General features: G+C 42.9%; 1 pseudogene; it reads right to left on the minus strand.

Annotated features, from left to right (window-relative positions):
* Window positions 1-456: 456 nt before the first annotated feature.
* LOC130844693 (peptidyl-prolyl cis-trans isomerase A-like) lies at window positions 457-2515 on the minus strand (annotated as a pseudogene).
* Between the last annotated feature and the right edge of the window lie 14897 nt (window positions 2516-17412).

Here is a 17412-nt window from a genome sequence, read left to right on the forward strand (position 1 = left end):
AATATTGTATGCTAACTCATATATATGGAATCTAGAAAAAAAAATGGTACTGATGAACCCAGTGACAGGACAAGAATAAGGATGCAAGTGCAGAGAATGGACTGGAGCACATGGGGTTGGCGGGGCAGGGGGCAAAGGGGAAGCTGGGACAAAGTGAGAGAGTAGCATAGACGTATATATACTACCAACTGTAAAATAGAGAGCTAGTGGGAAGTTACTGTATAACAAAGGGAGATCAAGTTGATGATGGGTGATGCCTTAGAGGGCCAGGATGGAGAGGGTGGGGGGGAGTTGTAGGAGGGGATATGGGGATATGTGTATAAATACAGCTGATTCACTGTGGTGTACCTCATAAATTGATAAAAGAGTGTAAAGCAATTATATTTCAATAAAAAGCTTAAAAAAAAACTCAAAAAAAAAAAAACCTCAAAAATAAAAAACCACAAGTCAAATTTATTAGATTTGTCCACAGTCACCAATGATGATCTTCTTGCTAGTCTTGCCATTCCTGGACCCAAAGCGCTCCATGGCTTCCATAATATTCATGCCCTCTTTCACTTTGCCAAAGACCACATGCTTGCCATCCAACCACAGTCTTGGCAGTGCAGATGATAAACTGGGAACTGTTTGTGTTGGGGCCAGCATTTGCCATGGACAAGATGCCAGGACCTGTATGCTTCAAGATAAAATTCTCGTCATCAAATTTCTCCCCATAAATGGATTTGCCACCAGTGCCATTATGGCGTGTGACGTCACCACCCTGGCACATAAATCCCGGAATTATAGTATTCTGTGAAAGGAGGAACCTTTATAATCAAATCCTTTCTCCACAGTGCTCAGAGCATGGAAGTTTTCTACTGTCTTTGGAACTTTGACTGCAAACAGCTTGAAGGAGATGTGGCCCAAGGGCTTGCCGTTGTGCGGCAATGTTGAAGAACACAGTGGGGTTGACCATGGCTGGGCAGTGGGGGAGGCGCCAGACAGTGGAGTCTGCAAGGCCCTCTTCTCATTCCTTGATCCAGCTTTCTCCCTGCTTCTATTCTCGCTCTCACCTCCCCCCTCACCCCCACCCCCACCCCATAGTCCATTCTCTACAAACCTGTCAGAGTGGTTATTTTAACATAGAAATCAGATCATGTGGCTTTCCTGCTTAGGACCCTCAAATGGCTTCCCCCCACATTTGGAATACTATCCAAAGTCCTTCTCATGGCCCACCAAGGCCACCACAGCCTGGCCCTCACTCCCTCTCCTGCCTCCCTCACTCTGATCCAGCCTCACTCACTCCTTGCTGGTCCTTGACTCAAGGTCTTGCAGTTGCCCTCTTTCTGCGTGGTGTTTCCTCAGATCTCCGTGTGGCTGGCTCCCTCCTTCATGCAGGTCTCTGCTCAGAGAGACCCCCAACCGCCCTATCATCCCTCGGCACTCTCTATCTCCTTAATCTGCTTCTTTTTCTTCATAACACTCATTATTCTCTGCCTTTGTTATATGCATGATTTGTGTATTTGCCAGTCTTCCCCACTGGAATGTGAGCTGCATGGGGGCTTTATGTTTTTTTTTTTTTTTTTGGATGCTGAATTCTCAGTGCCTAGAATAGTGCCTTGCATATAGTAGATGGTCAAAAAATATTGAATGAATGAATAAATAAGTGAATGACTATGCACTATCTATTGAGTACCAGTTATGGACCAGGCATTATTCCTGCTCCTTCAATGTATATTGTTATGTAATTTTGCATATGTTAGTTCATGTGTGATATAGAATGAATAGATCCCACTTTAGTGCAAATAGATTATGTCACTTGAGGGTATAAAAATCAATTAAAAGAAAAAAGAACTTTTATTTGCCTTGTGAGTCTTTATGTAGCTATGGTATGGACTTTGTTTTATCTTTGGTTAAGTCCAGTCTTTCTTAGTATTCAGGGCTGATCAGCCTCTTTCTCTCTTCCCTGAGGGTAATAAGAAAATGTATGAGTTCTCCCTTTGCTTTCTGCATTCTATTTGCAGTCTTCTTTTTCAATTCTCTCTGTAGAATTGGGATTCCCTTAATACATTTTTCAGGGTTTGCCATTAGTTTGGATGCCCAAGACAGGGCAATTAATTCCACAGTGACTAAGCCCAAAGCCCTAGCATGACCCCTCCTTTGACCTAGAAAACCCTTTGGATTGCTAACCTGTGTTTCTTAAGCTAATGTTTCCTTGAATGTTTGCTATTCCTTTTTGCTTTAAGACTCAGACATGTGGCCTGAATCCACTGACTAATTTTATTTCAAAATTTCTTTTGGTGTCTATATTGAAGTGTGCTGATCTAGAGCACCTGGTCAAAAGCTGGGACCTTAGCTACGAATTATGACTGTCACAGAGCTCAAAACCAGCAGATAATTTCTTTTTTACGCTGAAGAATTATTGGCTGGTGGCTGAGTCCCTTTACAGAGAAGGTTGTGTATGGCATGGTGACCTCTTCATTTGATGTTCCCTTTCCTCTGTCCCTGTGCTCACTTCATCCTTCATCCGGTTCATCCTGCTGGCAGTTCTTCTCATCTCATCACTGACCTTTGCCTTCTCCACGTGTTCACTTTGAGTGATCACATGGCCCCTCCATTGTCTTCTCCTTTCCAGGCATTGCTTTCTCACCTTTAGGCTCATTCAGGTATTTCATGTTGATGTTTCCATCTTCCAAATGATGCCTCATGCTCTTCATGTGAGTTCAGCATTAATCTTGGTGATTCCCAAGTCCATGAGGGATTTTTTTCATCCCATGGGCCAGGCCACATTCTAACTCTATGGCTTCCTTTTTCATATCTCTTTGAAAGCTTTCTTTTTGAGAAGCATGTCATTTTGAACTCATTCATTCCTCCTCTAGTGTGGGCTTCAGTTGTATTGGAATCTCCAATACAATTTCTTTTTCAGGTACTCTCAGCAGCTAGCCTGCAAGTAAGGTTACTTGCGCTTTGCACATGGTTGCCACTAGGATATAGCTCCTAGAAACACATCCCCTCCCCTCCATGCCATCCTGCTTATCTCTGGCTCTTGCTAAGATTTTCCAAAGGAATACTTATGCCTCTATATCCTCATCAAGATAAGGTGGCTTGGGCATAGGAGAGTACAACTCTTTGGATTTTAATGCTGACTTGGCCATTGCCATTCTCTGCAGTTTTTGAGAGGTAATGCTTTTGGGGGCTGAATTACCTTCTAAGTAAATGTGCCATTAGAAAGGGCTAAGTTTGCTAAGTGAAGACTCTTTCTTTTTAATTTGACTGCTACTCAGGATCTTCCTTAGAGTTTGTTTTAAAAATTATAAGTGTTGTAGCAATGTTTCCTTAGATTTATCATGAAATGGTAAATGCTTGCAAACATTTTTGGGACATCATGCAGAAACGTATAAGGAAAAGCAGCACTATAAACAACAAAAACAATTCAATGATAATTTCACCATCAAGAGGCAGGTACTGTTAACATTTTGGTATTTTTTTTCTTTCACCATTTTTCCTAATCTGTTGACATGGTTCAGTGCAACAGTTTCTACCTAAAGTTAGCAACCCACAAAGTGATATGAGACTAAGCAAAAACCTTGAAAGATTTGCCACTGCCTATCACTTTAAATACACATTTTAATTCCAATCACTTCCTTTATAGAAGGAGTAGATATCATTACTGTATGGGATCTTACTCACCTTGCAGTCTGACTGCTCCTAATTGATGCTTGAATCTCCCACAGTTTTCCTAGAAATTGTCATAAGTGTTCTGTTTACTGGGCTCCGACCTATGCTCTGTGTTCTTTCTCCTTGAATGAGTTTCCACGTTCTCTGTAGATTTAAATTATTCTTTCTTTCAAGTCCCTCTCCTAAAGCCTTATTTAATCCCATTGTGTAGATATTTTTAGTTTATTCTTTCATCCATTTATTTATTTATTCATTTCAGTAAGGCAATACTCTGAGCCTAGAATACGTTTGTGAAAGCTTGACGATTAGTGAAATTTTTAATTTCAAAGATAATAGCAGTTTTCCTTTTTTCAGAGATAGAGATTTCATGCTGTGGAAGACAAGAAAACTGTTCTCTTTCCTTTTCTTTTGGTCTGGGGACTCTGACATTTTACTATGCCTTTGGTAATGCAAAGGTAAAGTGCAGATCCTGCTTGGAAAGGACAGTTTGAGACTTCATGGACTTTGAAGCAGTGATGGCTCACAGAAGATTTTATGGGTCTTACTTGTTGTTATAACTCTCCTCTGGTACCCCCAAGCCTCGAGTGAAAGTCTGCTGAACAAGACAGCTTGCCTAAGACTATGTGCTGGGAAATTAGAGGAGATTCAGTGTCCTTACTTAGGAGGAATTGGTACTAAGAGTTCCCAGGTGGCTTGGAGAAGCTGGCCATGCCATGCAGTGGCCCACAGAGAAGCCTAGAGTAGTATTCCAGATCTATACATGACAAGTGACAGCCAGATGACCCCTGGGATACAAATATATCCCTCAGACCTCCCCAGAAATACCTGGGGAGGGAAACTGGGGTAAAGATTGGACTTTGTAGGAAGCAAGGTAGAAAGAACAAGGAGCCCACACCATTGTTTTGGAAACAATGGAAACAAAAGGAAAGGGTATTTCCAGGGCTAGGGAATGAAGACTGCTTGTATTCAACAAGTATTTGTTGAGCACCTACTGTGTGTTGGTACTGTGCTAAACACTGGGAATGCAAAGATTCTAAGACACAGTTTGTGTCCTGATAAAACTCACAGTAACATGCACTGAATTATCTTAATGGTATCATGAAAATACAACATAATAGGGCAAATGTAATAAAGGTGTGTATATGACACTGCTTGACTATGAAGGATGGGGCATCTGACTCTGCCTAAGAGGGCAGGAAGGCTCAGGAAAAGTTAAAGGAAGTGGTGAGGTTTAAGCTGAGTCTTGAAGAATGAATAGGAGCTTAGACAAGATGGTGCAATAAATTTCAGGCAAAGGGAAGAGCATGAGCTTATACCAAGGTTTGAAAGAGCATGGTTTGATGCTCCAAAGAGGAGAAGTAGAGTAGTTTAGTATAGAGGAAATGTAGAAGGCCTGGTTGGAGTGGGGAATTTGGGACAGGGGACAGGTGAGAGAATTGTCTAGAGCAGTAGGCAAGAACTTATATGATACACTAAGGTCTTTGGATTATATGTACACAATGAAGTATAAATTTAAAAAATGTATGCCAGGGAGTTACATGAGCTACTATGCCTTTAAAAGGAAATTACTCTGTGACAATATGAAGAACATTTTAGGTCAGAAACCCTAGAAACAGAGCCTGATGTGGGGATTCTTGTATAAGTGATTTATTGAAGGGTGCTCTCAGGGGAAAATACTTTAAGGGAGTGAGGGAAGTGGGGTGGGGCAGGGGAAGAAGCTGGTCAAAGATGTGGTTTCAGGAAGAATCTGGACTCAGCTTGATCTCATGGGGAGCTCTGGAGTATGAACCACACCTCAGAGGTTGTCCTGCCACCCCCAAGGGGAAGATGGTGTCTCAGGCATCTCCAGACAAAGATGGCTCCATCGGCTGTTGATGGCCGTCTAGAAAGTGATGTGAGTGTGACCTGCTACCAGTTGAAACCTGCAGCATCTGGGGGATGAGTGTATCAGTCTTAGGGCACCTGGGTGAGGCTCCAACAGCATTGGCTGTGTGGGATGGATCAGAGGATCATCCTGCTGGAAGTGGAGGAACAATTGGGAGTTTTTAGGAAAAGTGTGAGATGTAACAGAAAGGGAGAAAGGAGTAGATTTAAGAGATATCCTTGAGGTAGAATTGATGGAATTTGGTGACCAATTAGATATGACAGTAGTTGAGGAGAACAGATTCCAGGTGCCATCTCAGTTTGGGGCTTAGGTGGCTGGGTGCCTCTTGTCTGGGTACTACTCTCTCACTTAGGGGTCCAGGTGAGGGGTAGATTTGAGATTAATGATGCTGAGTTTGGATTTGCTCTAATCAAATTATGGTTTCTTACCAAATATCCAGGGAGTAATGGTTAGTGGGCAAGTGGAAATCTATTGCTGTAGCTCAGGATGGGGAACCGAGCTAGAGATTTTTAGACATCATCAGGGTGAGTTTGGCAATCAAAGCTGAAGGGTGGATGCAATCACACAAGGAGAGGAAGACAAAATAGATAATGCTATAGAAAACAGATAATGCTGTAGACAACTCTGCAGTGCCTTGGACCCAACCTGCTCATTCTAGTCCTGGGACCAGTTTTATTAACAAAGAATTAATGAAGTGAAAATGACAATGATTCTTCTTGAAATTTTGATTTCTTGAGTGAGAGATATCAGTAGACCATTGTTTTCCTCTTTCTCGTCCCAGCCTGAAGTTTCAACCAGGAGTCTGAGTGTCAGGCCCCTGACCTGAAACCTTATCTATCCCTTAGGCCTCTTAAAGCTGGTTGTGTGGGATTCCAAAAGGGGTGTACATGTTTCCCCATGGACTTCCTTTCTCTGCACATTTCTGGGTGAGTCTGAGACGGGTGCACCTAAGCAGATCTTTAAAAAGGGTGGAGTAATACTTTTACCCACACAGCCCTAGACATCTCAGCCTTGGAGATAACAGGGTAGGAGAAATTTCTTCTACTGTTACCAGCCTTTGTAGTCTCCAACGTTTTCGATTCTCAGAGTATTTTGGGGGTGCCACCACACTGTCCCTTGGTAAATCAAATGGGTAAGTCAAAAACATTTGGGCCTCAAGTTTTTGATTTGCCAAGTAAATATGGCAATGATGTCAGGATGAGGCTCTACCAATTCTTACACGTTTGGGCTGTGGAAAGACAGAGTTCCATGTTGGCTCAAAGCCTTTGCCTTCGTTTTTCTAGTGTACCAGACTGCCCTACTGATTGACCACCTGAGGAATGCTATTGCCTTTAACTTCTAATGGGTTAACTATGCTCCCAGAAGGTGTGCAGGAGAAACATGTGCTCTGGGCACGTCCAGTGTTGCACGGCTCCACCTCACAGAGCTGACAGATGGTGATTTATACTGGAAAATGTTGACATATTCTGATGAAGTACCCTGTTATTGAGACATTTTGGCAGACCTAGTATTTCCATCTCTGTGTAACAAACATTTTCACTGACATTCTTAAGTTATGCTTCTCTATTGTGAAAAAAGGCATTTTTCAGCTCTATTGACGGTATAATTTACATACAAGAAAATATGTGCATTCTGTGTGTACAGTTTGGTGAATCGCCCCCACATCAAGACATGGAACAGCTCCATTACCCTAAAAATTATCTCCTGCCTCTTTGCGGTCAATTCCCTCCCCTGATCTCCTGTCCCAGGCAACCACTGACCTGCTTCTGTCATTATAATTTCACCCTTTCTAGAATTTAAAAATGGCAAGTATAAGGGGAAAAAATGACTGTTAGGTGATACATCAGCATGCCTAATCTTATGAAAATCTGAAGATATACAGGATTTTATATTCTTATATGGATTATGTCTTTAGAAAGTAAGCAAAGAGAGAATGGTGTGGCCTTTGGTCAGCAGTGGAGCAGACTCTTCCTATACTCCTGAAGTCTGGTAGAGAATTTTGGTTACTATCAGGATAATTCAGGTGAAAAGCATCCAGATCATTTGAGTTGCAGTGATTATCACTTTTTTTTTTTTTTTGATCTGGAGATTCTGGCTGATTAGCCTTCTTCACTGAATGAAGGTCGTGTAATAATTTGTCTTGTGGGGTTCTGGGGCCTAGGGAGGGTGATTATTAACCAAACACATACACTGGGCATGGAAATTCAGTCAGTTCCTAACTTCCATCTCTTGAGTTGGAATGGCTCTTAGGAATAGTTGCCTGGGTTGCATGGCATGGTGGCCACAGGATTCCTCTTCCTTCCTCATTCACCTGCCACCTCAGCACACAATTGACTGGAATCATCTCTCATCTTATTCCCACCATTCCTGGGTCTCCCATTCTCCAGGGTGTGAATGGCAGGATGGGCGGGAGGAAGGAAAGGGTAATGAGAAGGTGCTCTCCTGCCACTCCTCTACTGCTGGGGCTGATTCTGTTTCATCCCTTCTCCCAGAAGGTGCCTCCACAACAGGTCCCACTTGGGTCTTCACTCAGTGGCCTCCATCTGAACCCCAGGCTGAACTTCTGTGATGATGAAAAACCCAGGAAAATTTAAATCTTGGCAATCACCCAATCTTTTGATTGTACCTCTGTCTGGACCTAACTGGACCAGACAGATATATTTGTGTGGACTTGGCCAGGAAGGGTAGGGAGGAACAAAAGAAATGGATGTACTTATGTATTTTGAGCTAGGCTTGGCTCTGTGCTTTAATGTGATATCTCTAATTAGGTAACTGATATTTATTGAACAGCAAGTATTTCACTGGGCTTCATTGCCCTTTTATGGATGAGGAAGCTGAGGCTCAGAAAAGTTGACTTACCTGAGGTCTCACAGCTGGTAAATGATATCTGTTTTCTATCTCTTTTAGGGAAGAGACCCTGTTTGGACGTTGTAGGTGGTGACAATGGAAAACACCACTCTTTGGAGTCCAAAGAATTACAGAAAGAGGGTGAACAGGCTGTTTGTCTGGGAGTTGATGTGAGTCCTTGCAGCTATAGTATGATGAGGAAGCCATATGTCCTCCACCCTTTGCTCTCTGGAGAGCCCTCACATTTCAGCTTTCCTCTCATTCCCTATCACAGGAATCATTGTTTTGGAGCTGGGGAAGGTGGGGTTCTGGTCCCACTGCTTGGCAGGTAAAGGAGGGAACCCCTGTCTCACTGCTTTGGAGGGCACCATGTTCCTGGGAACACAATGGTATCCCAATTCCATTCTCTGGTGGTATCATGGAGAGGCACGGTTATTACTAGACTCCATAGAATGAAGTGTCTAACTTATGCTCAGTTGTTTCACACCATCTGAGGTGTTGGATGTTTGTCTGCACCCACTGATTCTGTTTGCTAGAAATGCAGCCTGGATCATCTGAACACTGAAACATTTCTTACCTTTATTCCCTTCAATGGTAGAACTAAGGTAACTCCTTGCTCATGGGGTTGGTGTAGAAAGCATTACTGTCTAACCTGGACCCAGGTATGAAAATTTCCTAAACTCATGAAGCATATTTGATTGCATAGCAAGTTCTCATCTGTGGGTTGGTGTTGCATTAGGCTGCGGCGATCACAGGATATGATCTATGGTGTAAGCTAGGCAGGCAGGAAAGCCCTTTGTCATGCCTTCACTCCTTCCTCTGAAGTATGCTGGAGCTCAGGGACTGGAGGGAGGGAAGGCAGCCTGCAGAGATACAATAGTTAGCTCTGCTCTCCCTGCTTCCAGTGGCTCAGAATTTGGGATAATGGAAGAAGGCACCTGAGCAGTAGGCTGTATGTCATGATTTCTAAATACTGGGGCAATAGTCGAAATGTATAAGTCTGGCCCTTATGCATTTCCATATATTGGTTTCTCTTGCCTTGTGGTTTAGAAAAACATTATATCACCACACTTGTGGAGGCTTCGGTGGCATTCTCTGAGGGCAGCCACTTTCTTCCAAGGGAATCTTGCTCCCTTTCATGGTCTGAAGCCTGCGCTGGTGCTAGGAAATTTGGGACCTGCATTCGGGTGAGTCAGCAAGGTGCCTGGAGTTTGAGCTGAAGAAAGTGCTCACTCTCAGGGACATGCAAGCACAGAGTCGGCACTTGCATGACCAGAGAATTTGTAAATCCAAGAAATGATTCTCAGAAAAGATACACATTTCATTAGGACAGGGAGAGAGCAGCTTGGGAAAGCAGGCCTGTTTCTGTTGTCATTGGCATGGAAAATAAACTGTAATCAGCTGTCTTGGGCCCGATTTGAACATATTAGTTTTCCTGAGGGAAATGTCAGCAGGTACAACCCACATGCCAGGGACTGGGGAGAGAGCAGCAACGATGCTAATTTGAAAATACTTCTGTGGCACTTAGCAGGGTGTGATTTTAATTCATTTTTTGTCCCTTGATAATCATAAAGTGCTTTCAGCCTGTGAATATCCATTTTTGACCAGCATGCTCATACTTCATCTGGGGACCACATTTAATGGCTGTGGTGGTGATGGGGTTCACGGGGGAATTGTGTAAGGTACAGATATTTGCTTTGTGGAGAGAAACATGCCACTGATACTAATTCACATGGCTATTCTGTACAAGGAAGTGTAGATCCAAATACTTGCCTGTATGCAAGTATTATTTGTACACACACACACACACACACACACACACACACACAGAGCTAATATGCCTATTGCTTTGGGTTTATCCAGGTTTTATTAACATCATCTTATTTAATTATTGAAACAATTCTATGAAACTGAAGCCACTTAGAGCATAATCTGTGCTGGATTGTTTGAATGCTACCTTTGCCATTTAACTAGTTGTGTGACCCTGGATAAGTTACTTAATCTTGGAGCCTCAGTTTCCCCAACTGTAAAATGGGTATAATCATGACTACCTTATAGGGCTGTTTAGAGGATTAAATGAGCAATACATATACAGTGCCTGGCACAGTAACTGGTTTGTGGTGGGAACTAAGTAGATGCTGGTTCTTTCTTCTCTGTGTCCCAGATTGGGGTCAGTGCTCTTTTCACTGTAGCCTAGTTGTCCCTGTCTTGACAATCACTCTGAGTTTTGAGGGGCTGATTATGTAAATTATTCTCCCCCAAGCCTAAGTGTGGTAGATCCCTCTTAGCTGAAAATCTGCTTGGTTTGCAAGTAACCCAGGGTAAAAGGGTATTATCTGAGATTTTTAGATTGAGGTCCAGAGGGCTTGGCAGGGAATGTGGGCTGGGCCAGGGCACTCCCCCAAATTCTACCTTTGGCCAGTCTCCCTCCCTTTCTCTAGCTGGTGCTGCATTAGGCTTATTCAAGCAGAGGCCAGTTGGTTGCCTCCTGCAGATGCCTTATGATTCCTGGTGGCTTCTCTTTCTGAGTGGACAATCTTTATTTTTCTTTCCCTTTTTCCCACCTCTTCATCTTCATCCTCCCTGAGCTTTACTTGACCTTTACTAGGGAACTTTCAACTGCTTCCTGAGAGTCCTGACATTCTCCTGGTGGCCGTCCACCCACCAGGATTTTTGAGCATGAGAAGCTGGTCCTGTATTCTTCTTGTCTTGTTGTTGCCTCACTCGGGGCTAGGAGATGCTGTCTGATTTGCCAAGTCCAGAGAAGACATTGGAGATTCTATCCTTTAACCCAAAGGGTTGTCAAACGGTGGAAATCCTCAGCACCATTTCAGGTTTATTGTTTAAATGGAAAAAACTTTCCACACCCCTCAAGCAGACCCAGTTCTGGCTTTGGGACAAGTGAACTTGGAGTCAGGGGATCAGAGTGTCTGTCCTGGCTCTGTCATTCACTAGCTTGAAGTAGCCGTTTAACCTGAGTCTCAGTTTTCCGCATATGTTAAATGTGAAGGAAACTAATAGTCCCACAGGATTTTTATTCTATATGAATAAAGTAGGTAGATGAAAAGGCTTTCACACTGAAGAAAAAGACATTAATATTATGAGCCATTGCAAGCTCCGTCAATTGTCTTTATGCCTAGAGGGTGGATTTTGATCAGACTACTCTGGCCCACATCTCTTGGATGGCGTTCTTTCCTCCCTGCAGCTGTTCTGAGGGGGAAACACAGGATAGCCTACTGTATTTAGAGGGGATGTGAAAATCTGACCACGGATGTGTGTATTCTCCTTACCTCTGCTAGTTGCCCTCTGAGCTGAGGCTCATGCAGGGAACAGCCTTGTCCTGGGGATTTGAACATCGCTTTGTCTTAGGCTTGCAGGGACTCTGCAGCTGGGGCTTAGGTTATGGGGCTGGAAGTGCAAGCAAGGAGAGCACTTCGTGCAGAACAAGTTTAGAGAGACATTAAGGGGCAGTGTCAATATCACTATGAGTCTGGATTCGGTGTCTTTCATTCTTGAAACCCACCCACTGAGGTGGGGGGAAACTACCAGGCAGAGGCTCTTAAGGTTCTTTTTTTTTTTTTTTTTTTAATTTTGGCTGCGCTGGGTCTTCATTTTGGCACACGAGCTTCTCTCTAGTTGCAGCGTGCAGGCTTAGTTGCCGTGCGGCATATGGGATCTCAGTTCCCCACTCAGGGATCGAACCCATGTCCCCTGCATTGGAAGGTGGATTCTTAACCACTGGGCCACCAGGGAAGTCCCGCTTTTAAGGTTTTTATTAATGAATTTGCTCAATGTCTAAAGAGCTGCCGGTCATGCTATTCAAAATATATTGTTTCAAACTGGTAAAAGCCTAGCTGTTACGGGCAGAGAATCCCAGAAGATTTCTTCTCTCTTCCATATCACCTCACACTTTCCTTCCCCTCGCCACTCACTTCGTCTTCCTCCCAAACTCCCTTTTCTCTCTCTAATGATTTCAGCTGCTTGTGACACCTCTGGGGAAAACGTAGGAAGTAGGTCCCCTGCTGCCAAATCCAACCTCTGGGTCATTTATTACTTCAGAAGATACCTTGCTATTAAAGCACCAAGGCTCACGTTTCCCCGTTTCCTTAAGGAACAAATTCCATCATAGTCAAGGCACACAATTATGTGTATGGGAGCAGAGCAAACACCCAATAAGACCAACTCTCATTTAGTGGGAGTTCTGACAGATGCCAGTGATTGTTTCTTGGAGCAGTAGCCAGGCAGCGTTGGATTTGTCTCTCTCTCTTCCTCCCTCCTTCCCTCCCTCCCTCCTTTCCTCCCTTCCTTTTCCTTCCTTCCTTCTTTCCTTCCTATGCTTTGTTCCTCCCTCTCTCCCTCCTTCCCTTCCTTCTTTTTTTCCTCTCTTTTTCCTTTTCTCCCCCTCTAACCCCGCCCCCTTCCGGCCAGCAGACACTTCTCCTAAACACTGGAGACTGAAAATTCTGGAAAAATGTAAAGAGCAAGAGGTAATATCTTTTTTACCCCTGTAAGCATAATGACTTAAATAAGGGTATCTTTAAAAGATAAAATAATAAGAAAATGCAAGGTCTTTCATTCTATTAGCCTTTAGAGAGCACTCAAAGCTACTAGAATATTTTGGGGCACTCACACTTTTCCTTCATAGTATTAAGTACATCTTCAGAATAGAACAGTTATTAGTCAGACTTTTTTTCATTTATTCCTCAAGAATGTTAGAATCATTTTTTTTTTATCATTGCAACAGAGTTCACTAGCATGGCCAAAACTGCAAAGAAATTGCTGGTGTACTCCCACAGGGGGCTGTTTCCAGACCCCACCCTGACCTCCATGAGATTTCCATGGATGCTCTGTGCTCTTAATGACTGGTTATCCAGGGATAGGTCAATCAAGTTTCATGCTGTTGTGGAGGTAAAAGAACCAGCTGGAAAGCCATTTGTATTATTTTACAGAGCAAAGGGTTAAAGGCAGCAAAGTATGAGGGCTTTTTAAAAGACAGCTTGGGAGAATATCAGGGCCAATACATATCTGGCCTGGCTTATGCTTTGAGACTTCATTAGATACCGTCCCTCCTCTCATGACAAAGCCCTGTTCTGCTAAACACCCATTTAAAGCAATTATTATGGACCTTGTATTTTTCATCCACTCTTGCTCTTTGTGTCACCGTATTCCTGCATTTATGCAGCTCCTGATCTTTTCTTAGCTTTCTTCTGCATTTCTAGGACCAGCGATGGATGGGACTTCCCTGGTTTTGACCTTTGGCTTGTCCTCTGGGTTGGCCTCATGCTGGTGGATCTGGTTACAAGTGGGCCCAAGACTCTCCTACTAGTGGTTCATCCTGCCCTGGTCTTCCTGATGGGCAGGCCAAAGAGTGGTGCTTTTAGTACTTTCTCTCTGTGGTGATTAGCAACCTGCTCATAGGAATATCCACAAGGGATTTCAGTGGTGAACAGTATCAGGCCAGGTGACTGTTCTTCCATATTCCAAGTATGTTCCACTCCTGTAGTGTTTATGTCATATAGGACCATGCAATTTAGGGTTTGTAATTTCTAGCTCTCCCAGCATCATTTTGCCTGGCAATAGCTACTAGATCAGCTCTAACTACAGAGACCTCAAACTCAACCCAAATCATAATCTCCCCAAATGTTGTGCTTTCCTCCTGTGGTTTTTGCAAACAGGCCTCAGTTAATAAGCGAGGTGTTTGTAAAACCAAATTCTCTCATTGCAGACGTGACAAGCCATAATTTGTAATAACAGATACCTTTCCCCACTTGTCTCGTCCTGGAGTGAAGGCTCTGCTGTGATTTATCACTTCACTGCAAAACCTTTGATAAGTGGCCACCAAATGGCTCCTCATTACTCAAAACTCTTCCAATCCCTTAAACTAAAGTCCTCCCCAAACCTCACACAAGCTGCTTGTGTTCTCGGGGAAATGAATCAGGGACTTTCTCGCTAAACTATTTTGGCATAAAAAAATATCATAAATGAGAGAGGAGAAAATCTTGTTTGCTAAAGGGCTGCTGGGTGAACTGCCTCTTGGCCTTTTGATAGCATCTTTGAAATGGAAATGGCCAGCTGCCTGACCTTCTGTTCAGTGACCCTTTTTGTACAAAGTCAAATTGCAGTCGCCTCACAGCAGCAATTCACCTATGGACACAAACAGGATTTCCATTTTTTTTCTAACCTTTTTTTCCTGGTGCATTTGTTACTGTGAACATTTTTTTACTATTCACATAAAGGACATCATGGTTAAAAAAAGGAGCCCTTTGCATCAAAAGGATTGTAACTCATAATGATTTCAAAATACTAGGGAAGTGTCTATCTTTAATTCTGCTCTCTATCTGAGCCTTTAAGTGTATTGTAATGTGAAAAGGCCAGTGAAAAGGCTATATTCTGGAACAGTTTGGGGTTGTTAACGTTCCTACTCTTTTCTTGCATTTGAAGGGAAAAAATAGTCTTGATCATATTAAGAAGGGAAATTATCTCCACCTCACTGTGAACAAAAGGAGAAAAGGCAAGGCAAGTTCTGTTTATGTGATTATGGTTAATGTAAGAAAATAAATACCTCTCTGTACTTTCTGTGGAGCAATGCTGAATTGGAATTAGGAGTCTGCCCTAAAAAGGAGCCAGAACCAGACTGCACTGTCCCTTCGGACTGTGTTAAAGCCTGTGGCTGAAGATGGAGAGAAAGAGGGAGCCCTTTGAACACCCGCTACCCCACCCCCCCACCCACCAGTGCTTCCTCGTGCTTCTCCTCCTTAGTCCTTTCCAGCTTTAACTGGGCAGTGCAGAACTTCTTACTTAAGGCTGTGTATCAACACACTTTTGGGCTTGGAGAATGCTCAGGACCTACACCGTAGGGCTGGGTGTCTGGTTGCTGCTCTGCCCCAGATGCCTACACTAACAGGACCCCTCTAGGCTGCTATTCTGCTTCCCACCCACTGGAGGTCTGTGGGTGCCTGTTCTCCATAGGCTGGGTAGGCAGAGCCTCACTCAGTGGCAAACAGGAAAACTGTCTCTCCTGGGCTCGTCAAGGGAGCTGAAGAAGCTAGAGTGGGGGCTCAACAGGTTTCAGTGGTGATAGTGAGTTCTGATTCAACAGATGTTTATCAGACACCCCCCCCCCCCCACTGTGAGCCTGATCATTAGCTAATTCAATCCCAGAATAACCGTGGGGAGGTTGCATCCAGAGATTGACAAGCACAGATTCTGGAGACAGACAATCCTTGGTTTGGATTTTGGCTTGACCACTTGCTAGCTGTATGACTGTGAACACATTATCTAGTGTCTGGAAGCTTCAGTGTATCACCAGTAACCTGAAGGTTGATACTTATCTCATGGGGCTGCTCTGAAGATTAGATGAAATAGTGTATGAGAAATTGCCAAGCCCAGAGCTTGTTACATAGTAAGCACTCAGCAAAAATTCCTTTCTTCTCCTCCTTCCCACTTAACAGTCAAGGAAATGAAGGAATTTGCCAGACTAGGATTTGAATCCAGTTTTTTTTTTTTTAACCCCACAGATGTTCCCTGTCTACATGGACCTAAGGATGATAGCTACTTCCTGTGAAATTTTCTTCAAGGCCTGGGTTTCAAATAAGTGTCTTCTGCTTTGCTATAGGCTGAAATTGAACAAATAATGGTTATAGACACACAGAAAAGGGAAAAAGTGAGAGCATGCCATTCTGTTATCTGCTTCTTGTGGGGACTATTTCTCTGTACCATATAGAGTTCACACCCTGTAAAAAAAATAAAATTTAAAAGCCTCTCAAATAAACCACACTACAGAAAACTGAAAAATATTTCTTCTCCCCTACTAGTCCTTAACCTTTTCACTTTAATACACTTTACCATTTACAAATGGCAATATCCTATTTGCATATCTAGTCTTACTGAAGGCAAACCTGATTTCACAAGTCATAATCATAGCATATGGGAGTTTACATTCTTTCATTAGTGTTATAGAAGTATTTTTCAGGTTGCCGTCTTGTCTTATAATTTTAGTTTTCATGATTGTAATATGTCCCATCCATTTTATGTCATCAACTTACCCATGTAGGTCACAAATTTGTGTAGGTGACCCATGCATAGCAAGAAGGTTAGAAACACTTGTATGGGTGAATACTCCAATCCGTCTTTAGTCATAATTTATGTGATGGTAAATACATAACCCACTTTCCCATGTAGAGGGTGAAAGCAACATGGAGTCTGAAGTTTGTGCAAAACACAAACTATAATGGCAAGTTTACAGTTTGGAAAGCCCCTGTTAATCTTTTACTTTGCTTTTCTCTTTTATTCAACTTCTTTTAGCTGACTCCAGGCAGAATAGCAATAAAGACTCCTTGCCTACTGTGGTTCATCAGTAGTATCTAGTGCCAGAAGTCCTGTTTTCATCCTGATAACCAGATATCAAAGGGCTCAAATAACTTGGGCTGTTGCTGATAGAGACCTGAACTTTCAGAAGCCTTGCTGAACTAAATCTGTGACCCCTGTGAGTCAGGGCCATTGTTACTTGTGAAACACAATCTTTCTGATCCCACACGAGGAAGCATGTTCCTTGCAGAAAGCAGGTAAGAGTCACACCTTTTGTATGCTCCTGCCCTATGTTAAAATCAAATCCCTGGCTTCTTGAGCTTCTATACCTCTGACTTCATGGTGGCAAATTATTTCATGAAACTGTATTCTTGTATGAGTCTTTGGCAACTACCTTTAGAAAGCTGGAAAATGTCTCTAAATTTCCACCAATATGATTGAATACCCAAAACTTTGTATTTCACCTGTACAGTCAGGCTGTTTACCCAATTCTTGGGTTGACTAAGATCTGAGTTTATACCAGCACTTCTCTTTGGCCTTGTGCCTGGTACTTAGTGGGTTCTCAGTGCATATTTGTTAAATGAATGAATGAAATTAGAAGTGGGACAGGGGTTAAGTTCATGGATTTGCTAATACCTCTTCTATGTACTCATTATTGTAATTGAGGATTTAAAAATTTTTGAAAAATCAGAAATGCTGAAAAGTTTTGGGATAAT

Source organism: Hippopotamus amphibius, chromosome 2, assembly GCF_030028045.1.
Source record: "Hippopotamus amphibius kiboko isolate mHipAmp2 chromosome 2, mHipAmp2.hap2, whole genome shotgun sequence".
In the NCBI taxonomy this organism is placed as follows: Eukaryota; Metazoa; Chordata; class Mammalia; order Artiodactyla; family Hippopotamidae; genus Hippopotamus; species Hippopotamus amphibius.